Here is a 12,974-nt window from a genome sequence, read left to right as displayed (position 1 = left end):
AAAATCTAAAAAATAAAAAAAGGATATAATTTTAAAAAATAGAAATTAAAAACTACACACTTAAAAACTACTCCGCCGGCAAATCACCCTCCGAAGGCGGTGGCGGTGCACTCAAGCCACCTGTAGGCAGAATACCAATTTGACTTGCCATATACTCAATTCCGGCAAGATAGGCTTGATATTAGGGAGGCGTCATGCGGGAAGTGTTAGCCATCGTGGCGGTCAAGTACATGGACAATAGGGTATTCGAGCCTGAGACCTAGCGTGCCTAGTTTGATTCGCCTCGGCCCCTCCTCCCTCTAGCCGCCTTCGCCGCCTTGGTCCCTTGCGGCCGACGGCGCCCACTGGAGGAGCCCCTGCATCGGTGGCAGTGCCCTCAACCTCTTGTGAGGCGTTGCCTGACCCGCCCTCACTAGACGAGTATTGGCCACTCGCCGTGTGCTTCGTGCGTTTCAAGCTTGAGCCCCGTGCTGGACTGGACACCGCCAGCCCACCTTTCAACTTCTTTAACCGCCTCCCAAACATCGACATGTTTGATTTTTTTGTTGTTGTCGTAAAAAAAGACTCGCATAGCCGCTCTCAGAATGCCGGCTCCGCTTTGGTAAGTCGTCGCTTCATTCTTGTAGATCCCGCAAAAAATTTTGACATCTCTGTCAACTCGGTCAAAATGACTGCGGGGCATCTTCATGGTGCGGCGGCAGGACCCCTTAGGCTTGTTCTCGTTGTAGGCGTCGATGACCTTTTCCCAAAAACACTTGCGGGTTTGTTGATTCCCGACGATGGGATCGTACGAGACGCTGACTCAAGCGTTGAACAGAGTCATCGTGTCCTTGCGGCTGTATGAATGGCGGCCTACATCCTCCTCCTCTTCCTCCACAGAGTCGAATGCGCGACCCCCGGAGCTTCCACCGCCTCGTCCTCCTTCCGGATTGGGTTCATCCAGAAAATCCTCTCTAATTTGGGATAATCCCTGCGATTGCCCATACCTCAGGGCGGAGGGACAAAGAGTATGCATCCACATCAAAATAGGGTGGTTGGTACGCCGCAGGCGTCGACGAGCCTTGGGTGCCCGGCCTCGACGAACCGGAACTGGAAGCACCCAAGACATTGTACATGCCCCCCAGTCGCCAAACGTGTTCAAGTCATAGCCACCGGAGCCGCCAGAGTTTCCGTCGCCGGACATTTTGAGATGAAAATTGAAGAGAAAAGATAGATGAATTGAGAAGAATAGATGCGTGTTTGTGTGTATAAAGAGAATGAAAGAGGAGTATTTATAGAATAAAAAAGAAAAAATTAAAAATTAAAATATTACCGTTGGACGGTAATATTAACGTGTTTTAATTTTTATTTATTTTTTATTTTTTTATTAAAATTGAATTTTAAAAAAATATTTATTGCGTCAGCATGACGATGCTCATTCGCGGGCCGGCGAGTGGGCGTCACACCTAGCGCCAGCGCTTGCCACGTGGCGCTGGCGCATGGCGAGACGTCTCGCCAACCCACCCTCCCGGCCGAGACGCCCGTCGAAACGAGACTGAGATGGATGGCTGCATCGCGTCTCGCTGCCGTCTTGTCTCTCCGAGACGAGACCGAGACGGGTTGCGGATGCCCTTACCATTTGCATCTATACAAGTTATGCACGCTTATTTAATTGAGTCGATTGAATATATACTTGATATTATTAATTTAATTTTTTAAGCTTTCTTTAATTATATTTATGTTTCTTACTTATTCTATTTTTTTTTTATCTATTCTAATTTCGCCCTTTCAACTCAAAACAATTAATTTGATAGATGCACAGTTAATTGCAATCTTTAAGGGGATGTATATGTAATTAAATAAATTGAAGATGTAACATCAGTTCAATTTAGTTAATAGTGGATGGAAATAAGGGCATTTACAACGTGCGTCTTCTCCTCTGTCAGGACCTCGTCATGTTACGCCCGTATTTTCTAAGGATAGAAAACACGGTTGATCGCGACTAGGGGTGATTAAAAAAGCGGGGAAGAAAGGGGAAAACAACACAAATCGACCATAGCTCGAAACAAATGGGAATAGCTCGAATAAAATCATAGTATCTCAACAATCAACAACTCAAAAATGAATATTATCTCAGCGATACAAGATCTCAAAAGAAGAACAACTACTCAGCGGAAGCATTTGAGAGAAGGAATATGCCACGTATGAAGACATGACACATTCTAAACACTTAAATTTCTTCAACGGTCTTGCTCAACACTCACCGCACCCATCACGCTCAACCTGCACATTTTTAAAAGAAATGCAGGGTTGAGTACTTGATGCACCCAGTGAACACATGCCAAAATAATTTTCATAAAATATTGTATCAGCATTTAAAAGTGAACTCGGGGTTTTACAAAAGACCAAGTCACCAAAATATTTTCTCGCTCAAAAGTATGGCCGCGCAGCCCATTTTTCTCTCTTCTTGATCACCGGACCGGCCAACTCGAAAGATAGTGCACGATCCCCTCTGTGTACACTAGTTTGAATAAGGACTCACTCCCTAGACAAACCCGAATTCGATTAAACTCATAACTTCTAGTAGAGACCTACTCCCCACTAGGACGATCAGATAGACACATCCTCAAAAACAAAATACGGCATGACACAATATATTTAGAATTTAAGCTCATAACTCATACTTGAAAGATATTGCGTAAATTTAAAAGTAAGCATACACAATAATATAGGATAGAAAGCCTATCTCATTCGCTTAAAATCCTCAACTTGTCTTTCCATTCGCTTCTCAAATAGCTTGCACAAAATCACCCCTTTGATCTTAATTAGAAAATTCTGAAACTTCCGAAGCCTCCTATGTCCCTCTCGCCCAACACACAGATTACTTATCTTGGCCCATCATTTATCAAAGAGCAGACTCCCATTTGATTTAATTCATTGGCCCACTAAGAGAAATCTTAGCCTAAATATTTTAGTCCCAATACTTATAATGTGAGTAGCATTGACTTCCTCTCACTTATCTCCGTCCCCAATCCAATCTGTTGAGAAGCAATCTCAACACAAAATTTCAATTACCAAATCAGAGAAACAAACTCTAAATCTTGCCTTACTCTCTTTCATCTCCCAATTCAGTAAAATATCCTCCTACTCTCTCCCTTCTTGCGTCGTCGTGATGCTGTCCGATTGTGGTGCAGGATCGACACCGCCGACGTATTTCTCTCTCTGCTCGCTCCGTCATCGTCGTCGCCGCCGTCTCACCCTCAAACTCTCTATGTCTCTGTCACTCGCCGTTCTCCGATCTCCGTTCTTTTCTCTCTCGCATTGCAGCACCGTCGCGAGTCACGGCTGCTGTTGCCGACAGCCCATCGCCAATGGCGGGATCGCCGCTGCTGCTGTACAGCCCCGTGCTGTCCGTCGTCTTTCCTCCGCGAAGTCACCGCCCCCGAACAGTCGTTGCCTCCCCGCTGCAGCCGCTGATCGGGCGATGCTGCTTCGCCGGGACAGCCTGCCATGCCGCTGCTGCTTGTTGCTTTCAAACCGTTATCTCCAGCCATCGTCACTCCGTCCAGCCTCATCGCCTAGTGCAGTAGTTGCCGCTGCGTGCGCCCAACATACCAGTCGTCGCGAGACTCCGCCTCCGTCATCTCCTCTCTCTCTCTCTTCCTTCTCTGATTCAAAGACGCCCCCATAAATTTGGATCTGTGTAACGTGAAATATGTGGAGTAGTTGAGATATATATATAGGCTACACGTTTGGATATGGATTCGAGAATTTATCCCTCTTTTTTAGGGTTGTTGAGAGATTTGAGATAACTATCGTGGATTTGAAATTGAAGAGTGACAGATATCATTAGATTAAAATTAAGAGTACTAATTTTGGGCTCAAAGAAGGAAGAATTAAAAAGGTTTTCGGTTCATAACAAGCGGGTTCCTAATTGATAGTAAAAGAATAATTGTTTGACCAAAAAGTGAAATACTTCTCTCAACAAATAAATAAAGGCAGAAAATTTTCAGATGCGTAAACGATGTCCTTTCGCAAACAAATAAAAAGGATAGAAAAAATTGGGGTGTTACAGCCACGTCATCATCCTCCTCCATTTTTATCACGAGCCACAACTCCTACAATGTATTCTCTCTCCATGCTCCTCTTCTGTCTAAAACAATTAACTTACACTATTCATTCAAAAATACATAAAATTAATGGAGTACAAATTATTACTAGTATATCACTAAAACTAATGGAGTACAAATTATTTACTAGCATATCACAATTATTTGCCATGCTTTTTGTTCACTTAAAGCTGCGAAATAATCAAATAATAGTGCTATAAATAACAATACATGTTGGCTTCTTCTTAAATCTGGCCGACTAAATTGCCTTTAGTTGTATATTATGGGACGGTACCATTAATTTTCAGGGTTAATTTAATTAGATAAGTAATTCTATGTTTAGTTTGAAAGATCGCAATTTTTGTGATATCGACTTTGATATCCAATATTTTAGCTAATTTTGTTTGATACTCCATCCGTCCCAAGATAAGTGAGCAAAACCTTTTTGGCACGGGATTTAAAGAAATAAGGTTTTGTTAGTAAAGTGGAAAGTGAATAAAGTAAGAGAGTTAATAAAATAGAAAGAAAAAGTAAGAGAGAGAATACCAAAAAAGGAAATAGCTCACTTATCTTGGGACGTTCCAAAAAAGAATGTAAGTCGTTTATCTTGGGACGGAGGGAGTATATTATATCATCAAAAAGACAGGAATTGAGATATTTTAAAAATAATAAGTTGGACGGTCTAAACGAATTCGTATTCATAGTAATTTTGGATATGAGTAATTCATTCATTGGTACTGGATAATGGATATTCAGGTCATCTCCAATCATTTATATTAAACTCAAAATCAAACTCAAACTCATTTTTGAGTATACGTTACACTAAAAAATAGTTTTACTTCAACCATTTACACCAAATTCAAAATTTACACTATTTTTGAGTTTTTGTCTCACAAATTTTTTGCAGTAACACCATATTTAGTGTAGTTTAAAAAAAACACCTAAAATGGATTTGAGTTTGGTGTATGGTCGGAGAAGATTTCTACATTAAAACTCATTTTTGGAGTATGGTTGGAGATGGTCTCATGTACTGCCTCCGTTTCATGTTAATAGAATTATTTTACTTATTTTAGAAAGTTATAAGTTAATTGAGTCATTTCTATTTTTGGTAAGAGGTAACCTCTCTTAGTACTTTATTCTCTCTTACTTTGTTCCCTATCCACTAAGCATATTATTCTTAAATTTTGTGTCGAAAGAAGCGCCTCTATTAATAAGGAATATAGGGAGTACTATATTACCGATAGACCTATACAGCTATACTTATATTTTAATTTCAGATTTTCTAAATTTGTAATAATAGAAAGAAGACCGAAAGAGAACAGTGGAACGGGTTTATTAAACCAACTATCTGGGCCTATTTAATCGTCTATCATTAACCAAATAATTGGGCCCATTATTATTTATAAATTAAATAAAATAAAATAGACAGCACATATACGAAAATTACTTTGGCTTCGTAGTTTTGTTGTGTCATTTTCCATCACTTTTTACATGAGTATTTTCACATAAGAAAATAAATTAGTTGTATGATCTCCTTATGTATTTAATTGAGATCGAGATATAAGTCACTTAATAACGTTTTTATTTCTTAATTAAGTCCATATGTACTCTTACTCCTTTTGACCGATATTTTCGTACACCACTAACTGCTCTTTCTTAATTTCCTTTTTATTAAGATCAAACATTATGCAAACATGGCGAAGAAAGAATTTTGATGAAGGAATTGTATCAAGTGTGAGAATTAATTAATTATGGGCTAAAATAAATCAAATTAATTTACAAAGTGAGATTTATGATGTGTCGGATGAAGCATAAGTATATAGCACGTGACCATATTTAATTCCAAAACCATTTACAAGAATTTAATTTTATTTGTATTGCATATGTACGTGTACAGCATACAGTCATCCATATTCAACTTTATTCAAATCTATAAAATGAGTATAATAGCAATGAAATGAGTAAAGGCCAAAATTGGTCCTGAACATATAGCCATTTTACGATTTTAGTCCTAAACATTATCTTTTGGATTTTTTGGTCCTGCACATATGGACATTTGATCATTTTGGTCCTGCACATATGGAAATTTGATCATTTTGGTCCCCCGTCAACATTTTTGTTAAAAACTAACAGTCAACATTATCTTTTGGATTTTTTGGTCCTGCACATATGGATATTTGATCATTTTGGTCCTGCACATATGGAATTTTGATCATTTTGGTCCTCCGTCAACATTTTCGTTAAAAACTAACGGTCAACGGCCGATTTTTGACTAAAACAATGGGTTGGGTCGGGTCGTGTTTGGGTCGGGTTTGGGTTACACGTTAAGAAAAAAAATAATTATTTTTTATTAATTAAAAAATTATAAAACTTTAATTTTTAGTTATTTTTGTTGATTAAAAATATTATAACGACTAAAACACGATGTTATTATACGATTTAAACATGATATTACACAATAAAATAAAAAATTACCAAATTAAAATAATCATTTTTTAATCAAAATAATAAAATTAAAGTATATTAATATTAAATCTATATAATAAAATTAAATAATTAAAAAATTATTTTTAATAAAATCTAAGCATAATATTTTATTCAAATTCATGAAAAAATTAATTAAAAAATACTATACTTTAATTTTATTAATTAAAAAATATTAATTAATTTTTTAAGAATATTATGCTTAGATTTTAACGAAAATATTATGCTTAGATTTTAAGAAAATATTATTTTTTTCTTAACGTATAACCCAAACCCGACCCAAACACGACCCGACCCAACCCATTGTTTTAGTCAAAAATCGGCCGTTGACCGTTAGTTTTTAACGAAAATGTTGACGGAGGACCAAAATGATCAAAATTTCATATGTGCAGGACCAAAATGATCAAATGTCCATATGTGCAGGATCAAAAAATCCAAAAGATAATGTTGACCGTTAGTTTTTAACGGAAATATTGACGGAGGACCAAAATGATCAAATGTCCATATGTGCAGGACCAAAAAATCCAAAAGATAATGTTTAGGACCAAAATCGTAAAATGACTATATGTTCAGGACCAATTTTGGCCTTTACTCTAAAATTAACTTAGTTAACATTCTGAGCAATTTCCTACCTGCTAATTTTGGCATAGTGAGGAGACACAATTTCAACAAGCCAACAAACTTCATCAACAACAAGCAACATTCAAAGCAAGATATTCTCACATGATCAGTATCATTTCATGCTCCCAAAATAGCTCAGACAAAACACAAAACATTAAAGAATCAATTCATGAGGCAATAAAAACCAATTTCAGTCCTTCAACATTGATTGTTCAAGAATGTTGCAATTAATTAGAGGGTTCCTAACATAGCTACCTAATTAAGCAAATTTCAATCTCCTGATTTCATTATGATCTCCACACTTTCTTCTTATATGATATGTTCTCACCAATATTCTAACTTAGGCTTTAGAATCCAAGAGTCATAGTTGCCTAGCCAAAACATCCACACCCTCATCACCCAACACTCCTCCATCACTCATCAAACCCTCCCAAAACCCTTGATCATCATCAACACCACAATCGAGCCACTCCCGAGGTGCCACGTGTCCCTCTACACTCACCGATGAATCTCTAGGCATGCTCACTCCCACCCCCAAACCATCAAAATTTTGAGCTTCAACCTTAGCTCCAAAAGAGCCTAACCCCTCAAGTTCTCCAACATCACCAAAACTAATGTAATTACCATCAATATCATCACCTTGAAACAAAAACTCTTGATTATCAATCTTCTTCCTCCTCTTCTTTTCGATGGCCTCCCCAATCTCCCTCCTCATCTCCTTGTGCTGCACCATCTGCTGCAGGAAATCCAGGCTGCGAATCGCCCTAGCCAAGAAACTGAGTGCTTGCTTCTGCTTCTGCTTCTGCTCAGTCCCTTTGAGCCTTTGCTCCATTGCTTGAAGATATGCCTTTGTATTCTGCTGCTGCTGCCTCAGCTTCACCAGTTCTTCCATTAAAACCTGCTTGTCCCTCCTCAGACGATCCATCTCCGCGTCCAGACCAAACCTCCCCAACTCAACACATGACTCTAAGTTACTACTAGATAGATAATTTGACGATGGTGTTCTTCTCCTCCTTATATTCTTCAACAAATGCCTTTTCCCCCTCAAAAACCCTTCATTAGCAAACTCCCATTTGTCTGGATCCACTTTCCTAAATCCCTGCAAAATCACAACTAGTTGTATAAAAATCAAATCTTGATACAATAAGGTCACCACATTTGATATGATGTCACAAAAAATGTACATTAATTAACATATACAGTGTATATATTTACATATGAGAGTATATGCAGAAACTCAATAGCTGGATTTGATTCATTGAACTGATAAAAAGGGCTATAGTATATAAAAGAAAGTGCCAACTTGATATATTAAAATATTATGTTGTAGATGCTTCAAGAACATGTATATGGTCTTGTAAAGGCAAACAAATCTAGGGCATTCCAAAAATTAAAGTATACATGCCACAACAACTACTAGAAACTTCAAATCAGTCGACCATAAACATTAAACACCAAGAAACTTGAAGATTTAAGAGTAGGCCTTACATATGTGTTGAGTTGTCTGACAAAGCTTGAAAAATTGTTGTGCTTGAAGAACTTGGGAAGGAGATTGGTGGCAAATATCTGAGGGTCCCACACAATGAAACTGTTGTTGCCTCTACTCCAAGAAACAATCTCATTTGTACTCTCCTCTTCAACCGAATTCGGATGAACTTGATCCCAAGAATTCCTCCTTCACAGGTCCTAGGTTATTCATGACCACAAGATCTTATATGGTTGGTGTAACAAGTTGTTTCTTCAAAATAGCAAGATCAAAATATGCATCAACAGTTTTTTTTTATTTTAAATATGACAAGTTTGAGAGAAACATCAAGAATCAAGTTTCTTGAAATTGAATCAAACTGGAAAGGGAGCATTTTGGAGTGGTGATGATGATGAATTTGTTATCAAGTGGGCTGCAAATATGAAGAGGAGATTGGAGAAGTGGTGAGACCTAATGAATTAAATTATGTTAAGAATAAGCATATTTTTATACTATCACTTTTCAAACTTGGACAGGTGGAAAGTTTGTAGGCAAAAGTTGTGTTGAAGATATTTTGGGGGCCATTTCTTCTTTGGGAAGGTAGAATTTTGTTTGTTTTTTTATTCGGAGTATTTTGGAACATTATTAAACTTTACTGGCTCGATTAATTACAACAACAAAAAAACAGGAAAAAAGAGAAAATGAGAAGAATCTCGATTTCTTCTATATATTTGCAAGTGTTTAATTTAACATGCGGATATGTTTTAATTTATATAATGAGCGTATTCAAAAATGTTTATAAATATAATCTCTCAATGATTTAAATTGACTTGTAAAAGTTAGTATGAAATTACATAATTGTGATTCTAATGGAGTAATTGATTTTTGAAACGTTTTTTAGTAAAATTGCTCATTTCTGGAGTGAGACTGTTGATTATGTGGGTTGTTATGTTGGTGGACAATTATTTGGGCCCGAGATTAATTCTGGCCCAGGAAGTTTGGGCTTCTGCTTTGCCCTTGCCCAATTATTTGGGTGATATATATACTCTCTCTCCACTCCACCGCCTCACCTTTACACTTCTCTCTCTTTGCTCTCTGGCAATTTAGTTCCCCTTTGAGTGTTCTTCTTCTCAGATGGTTTGTCCGGTTGTTTCACTACAGTTTTTCACGGATATTTGAGTGATAAAACGTGTGTGTGTGGGGGAAAGCAACCAGTTCGGTTGCTTGGGTTCTGGAGAAGCTAGGGTTTTCTGTTGAGAGGTTTTTTGTGAAGTGTGGTTCCGATAGTGAATAGATCAGAGGCTGTGGAGTGGTTTTGGGTTGAATCTGTGGTTGAGAAGTGTTTTCTCAGTTGGATTCAACGGTGCTCCCTTGGATCGTGGTTTTTGGCGAATAGATATGTACTATTAGTGGGTGGCTGAGCCATAGCTCTTAGATCTATGCGATTCCTTTGATTTCTCTCTATGTTATGCATTACTTGTTCAGATCCGAGAGGATCTTGTGTTGTGTTACTAACTTGAGTATCAAGTGTGCAGGTTCTCGGTGATTCCTTTGAGTTTCGGGTCCAAGATTGTAAGTCCGAGATAATTAGCTAGCTACTGTTGTAATAGCTAGGGTTCTTTGTAAATCAGTCGCTTGGTTGATAGTTTGACTGAGCTATCTTGTACAAGACCAAAGAGGTCTCGGTAAATAGTGAATCCAAAGTAGTCTGATCTCTACAGATACGAGAGAAATTAATTGGTGATTAATAATGTCCATATACTACTAAAATGTGCACAGTTGGAGAAATGTGCATGTGATATTGATTATATAATTAAAAACCTAACTACCTAATAAATCTGCCATTGTATTATATTAATGCAAAGCCACCTAAATTCAAGGAGAGAAGAACACTTAGCTTAATGATGTATTAGCATTGTGAAGACTTAGGTGTTTAATTAGGAGTCCAAGAAGATATTTTCCTTAAAAGAAATCTACTATTTTAAAAGTGTAAAAGAGTCCAACAAATATCTAGAGAACTATGCAATAAAATATATAATCTCTCTTAATAGTATGTTTGAAATGAATAGCTAGCACACAGAAACAAGGGGCTGGTGTAGTTTCGGGGGGGCCTTCTTACAAAAAAACAAAGATTTAATGTCGGCTATTTTAAACTATTGATTTGCTACTTTGTTAGAATAATTAAAGGTTCAAATTGAGGGATAAATTTGGTTAAACAACTTTTTGGTTGCGAAAGTGTAACTTTCTCGTAGATTGGGCCAGAAGCTAATGGAAACTGGGCAGTTTAAAAATTGATAAAATAAAGTAATGAATATGTAAATGACAAAATAATTTCTTTCTTAGATCATTTCTTACAAGAATACGTTCTTGCATAAACATATAGTATATGCAAAATATCTGGTGTTTTACATTTATTAAGCTCTAATATAAAAGAATCAAAGTTAATCGAAATGATATTATTGCCCCAAAAATTGGATAGGAGTTTCGACAACAAACTTAAAATTTGCAGACAAAAGCAGAAAAGGCAGTGTCGGGCAGACCCAGATTAACAGCGGCTGACCCGAGGCCGAGAGGATGAGTTGGCCCAAATCCACATTACTGAACGAATCAGAGGCCCATTAATGACTCGCTCAGAACATATCTGACTCGGCCCAGACCCGTTTCAGGGCCCACCCAACTTTCATTCCATTATTCAATGCATTTTTGCATTTCCCTAAAACTTCAAAATGCTGTCATAATTTAGATACGGAGTACTAAAAATGCCATAAAGTTTCAAAAATAATATTACCTGATTCCCTCTGCATCTCATTTTATCATTTTAGGATGTCCTTCATTAAAAAAATTATTTCTTTTTATGTTTACTATGTTGTAAGAATGACACACGTTTATTAACTTATTTCACTCATATTTAATTATAAACTAATAGTACGAGTCATATTACAAGAACTTATTTCACCCATATTTGTTAATATTTTTTTAAAGTAGTGTTGCCAAAAGTAGGACTTCTATGGGGGACGGATGAAGTAATTTTGTACCCACTAATAAAAAGAACTTCTGGCATAAGGAACACTGATGTTTTATGACATCAGTGTTGTTGTGCGCACAAGTGCTCAACGTTGGAGCACGACTTTGCATGACAATCGTTGAACACACGACGCTTACATACTTGCACGTATGTAGTATGAGTTAGTTCGTCCAATCAACGAGTGACATGTGAATATTGTAATGCTAAAGATCTTAGCGCTTAGCGTTAGCCTCTTGCGTTACATATAAATATCCGATGTCATAAAATACTTCGTATATCAATAACACATTCTTGCAAAGTTTACCTTTTAAAGCGTAAGACTTTGAAAAATCTAATCTCAATTTATTATTTTGTTCATTTATTTGTAGTTAAAAAGAAAACAAATATATCGAGCTCGGATTGTGGTAAAAAATTAAAATTGAAAATATCAATAATAATTTTTAATATATTAAAAATCAAGTTAAATATATAAAATAATAATAGTCGTGTACTAAACTAGCATGATACTCATTTAATTCTAAAATAAATAGTTTTAAAAATATCATAAAATTGAAAGTTAAACAAATCTTGAAATTGAGAGTTAAAAAATGAGTGGACCTCTAGGCCTGGCTCCTTATTTTGTGACTTTTAAAAATGACTTTGAGACTTATCTAATTTTCAGTAGAAATGATTTTGTTTTCTCCACCAAAGTTTGACTCTCTCAGAGTCACAGTCTTTTAAAACTCATGCTACTACGAAACACATAACCGTATCTAATATAGAGAAATACAATTGAATACTAATCCCTCTTACACTTGCATCTCATTTACATTCCTCTAGAAATATAGTTCCCTGTCCTATTTCGCTATTTTCAGTCTTATAATAAGATTCATATTTTACTTTTTTTATAATTGTAATAGGTATCACATTTCACTACCTTATTTCATTCATATTTTATTATATAAAACTAGTGAGACTCGCATTCCACCAATCTATTCAATCCAAACTTATGAGTGAAAGAAACAAAACTCCTAAATCAAGCAGGCAGGGAGGAAATAATACTTCTTCCGCCCCATAAGAGTGTGCACTCTACTATAATAAGAGTCATATTTTACCACATTTGTCCTATAATAAGAGTTCTATTTCATTTTTACCTTAATTGGTATGTAGGTTTCATATTCTATCAACTTATTCCACTCATATTTTATAATAAAATTAATATATATATATATATATATATATAAGTGAAACTTATATTCCAGTAACTTATATAGCTAATTTTTTTTATATTTCTTAAAACTCGTGTCCAAAT

General features: G+C 36.4%; 1 pseudogene; it reads right to left on the bottom strand.

Annotated features, from left to right (window-relative positions):
• Positions 1-7,378: 7,378 nt before the first annotated feature.
• On the bottom strand, positions 7,379-9,108 carry LOC121803233 (annotated as a pseudogene).
• Positions 9,109-12,974: the final 3,866 nt, after the last annotated feature.

The sequence above is a fragment of the Salvia splendens genome, chromosome 5 (assembly GCF_004379255.2).
Source record: "Salvia splendens isolate huo1 chromosome 5, SspV2, whole genome shotgun sequence".
In the NCBI taxonomy this organism is placed as follows: domain Eukaryota; kingdom Viridiplantae; phylum Streptophyta; class Magnoliopsida; order Lamiales; family Lamiaceae; genus Salvia; species Salvia splendens.
The sequence above is the reverse complement of the archived record's forward strand: the minus strand, read 5'-3'. Positions and strand labels throughout refer to the sequence as shown.